The sequence below is a fragment of the Mandrillus leucophaeus genome, unplaced genomic scaffold (assembly GCF_000951045.1).
Source record: "Mandrillus leucophaeus isolate KB7577 unplaced genomic scaffold, Mleu.le_1.0 Scaffold111, whole genome shotgun sequence".
NCBI classification, from domain to species: domain Eukaryota; kingdom Metazoa; phylum Chordata; class Mammalia; order Primates; family Cercopithecidae; genus Mandrillus; species Mandrillus leucophaeus.
In genome coordinates, this window is record NW_012099321.1 from 933,060 (window position 1) to 935,866 (window position 2,807).

Sequence of the window (2,807 nt, forward strand, 5' to 3'; positions counted from 1 at the left end):
CATGGAAAACAGAACCCAGAGCCTCAAATCACCACAGAACACAGGAGCAAGCTGCCTCCAGCATGGCTAGGTAGAAGGCAGTGCACAGGACAGCACAGCAGTCCCCACTGAGAATATCCCTCAGTACTAATCCAGGAGTTTAGGCTGAATGTGATGTTTTTGTTGCTGATTGTTAGTTAGTTAGTTTGTTTGTTTGTTTGTTTGTTTTTCATGGGAGTAAAAATAAAAAGAATTTCTGACTCAACTCAACCTAACTAACAAAACATGTAAGGTCATTCCCTGAGCAAAGCTAGCTGCCAGATTATGCTGTGGTCTGCCACCCTCTACTTTTCATTTTGCCATTATACATCAAAACCCCCCAAAACAAAATATTTTCATAACATTGGTAGATTAATGCCATCAATTTCTCAGGACTGACTTTCTGAATAACATACCAAGTTTTTTCCAAGGTCATTATAATACCCTACTGCACTCCTCAGTCATATACTCACTTATTAATCCATTCAATAAATGTGTATTGAGTGCCTGCTACTGTTGCAAGTACTTGGGATACACTGGTGAACACAGAGGACAAAGGTCACTGCTCTTGTGAGCATATATTTCAGCGTGAGGTAGCCAGACAATCTACAGTCGTCCTCATGAATAAGTAAATTGGAGCAAATGCTGAAAGGTGATGGTGGTAAGGGGTAGTGGCACTGGAAGGAGAAAAAGTAGAGCAGCCTGTGAGGATCAGGAGCATCACAGAAGGACAGGCTGCAGTGTTAAATCAAGCAATGAGGGTGGGCCTCTATAAGAATGTGGAATCTGAGCAAATAACTAAAAACAAAAATGCTTGATACATGTCTTAAAACTCTTCAATTTTTTTTCTCCCAATCCTGGGCACTCCCTCCATCCTATTTTCTGATACCACAGCCTGCTGGGCTTGTCAGCATATGCTGAGTAGACAGGACTTCCTGCAGAATGGCAGGTGCCACAGAGGGGAATCCAGGTCTGCCCTGTCCCCTGCAGCTAGCATTGTGCCTAGCAAAGAGGAGATACTCAATAAACATTCACAGAGTAAATGAACACATGCATGAATCCATGGTAACTCATGTATTTATTTTCAAAATCCCAAATAATTCCTTATATATTGATATAATTAAGAGTAACAAATTCTTAGAGCTTAAAGGAAATGAAAGGTCTAGTCTAAACAGGAGGGACTGAGACCTAGAGAGGAAGTGATATTTCCAGACTAGAGTCCAATTCTCCTGAATACTCACACTGTGACTTTTCACTCCTCCCCAGAGGCTAAACATGGCAAGGGATGTCAGGGGTTGACAACTCTGCTTCATCCCTCTATGGTGGCCCTGGTGGTTGTTTTCTCTATGCCCATGTGTGTGATTTCATTCTCTCTCTCAATAACTACTGGATATTTTCTCTCTTTTGACTCAGCTCTATTATTGTTTAATTTTTTCTTGCGTATCCAAGTTCATATCATCTTGGCAAACCAAATATAACACTTGAAGCAAGCAGGAGAGTTAGAAGACCACAGAACTCTCCAGCCCTGGGCAGTCAGATGGCAATAGAAGAAAGAGCCTACCCATCTTGGGCTCCTCAACTAACACGCAAATCCAATAACCATCTCCCTTGTGTCTCCTACGCAGCAGAAACAGCTGGGTGGGGCCCAAATAAAGGTAAGAATCTTGAAGGGAAAGGGCTTGAGAAGCCTCCTTCCCAAAGAAAACTTCTCTATTTCCAAGTAGGCTACTACCAATAAAGGTCCATTTCTGCACCTCCTTTAGGTCTCATGATTCATCCTCCACTTTAGAAAGACAAATCCAATGGTATGCAGAGAACTGTCATTATCCCCAACATCTTTATCCCCAACCCACTCCAACCCTACTTAAAGATACAAGACCTTAAAAGATGTGTCTGTCTCATGAGGGAAAACTGCTTCCCTTCTCTCTGCTAACTCCCGAGGAGAGGGTTCCCTTCGCCTTCCTTTCCCTTCCAGCAGTGGCATGGCAAGAAGCAGCAAACTTTAAGGTAAGAAACAAACACATGACCCCTCATTCTGCCTCCATCACAGGCCACATTATCATCTCAATAAGAAGTCCCACTCATTTTTGTTTGCTCTGTATGGGGAAAAATGTCAACCTGTAGCACTCATATAGAAAGGCCAGAGAGTTTGCTCATGAAGTTAGGGCAAGGATATAAAGGGCATGTTTACAGGACGACAACAGCTTACCTTTTGCAGACAGATAAGCATGACAAATAGGACAGTGGCAAACATGAACCATACAAACCCCTTCCCTATTCTCACTCAAACCACAGAAAATTACTCAACCTAACTGGCCTTTCTTCGATGATAAAACACAGGAATCAATTCAGAATAATAGTAATCACAATAATGGGAGCCACCAATGATGCAGAGCTCACCATTGTGCTAAGTGCTTTCTATGCATATTCTCTTTGATGCTGGGAACTTGGCAGAGGCCTGGTCATGGCTGTCATACTAACACATGGGACACAAGCAGTTCATCATTACATAGCCCACCTATTCATTTTCATCCACCCCTAAGACATCCTTACACTGAAATTTGAGACCACTGGATTACTATGAAAACTGGTCTATATCTAAGGTGATCTTTGGGTTTATGATTCAGGAAGTATGGGGCTTGTCCTTAAATTTGGAGCCATGAACCTTTAGCTTCCCAGTGCATTTCTGTATCGCCAGCAATATACTCTCAGGCCTGAGCAAGAAGACTGCTTCCCTGGACCTTCCTCAACCTTTTTCAGCTCAGCTTTTTTCCACGTGCTCCTCCTTA

The 2,807-nt window shown here is 42.6% G+C and overlaps 1 protein-coding gene across 1 annotated transcript in view; it reads right to left on the minus strand.

Annotated features, from left to right (window-relative positions):
* The window catches only part of LOC105548783 (chromosome unknown open reading frame, human C10orf11), a 1,000,756-nt gene that overhangs the window by 845,031 nt on the left and 152,918 nt on the right, over positions 1-2,807 (minus strand). The gene's annotated exons all lie outside the window — the stretch shown is intronic.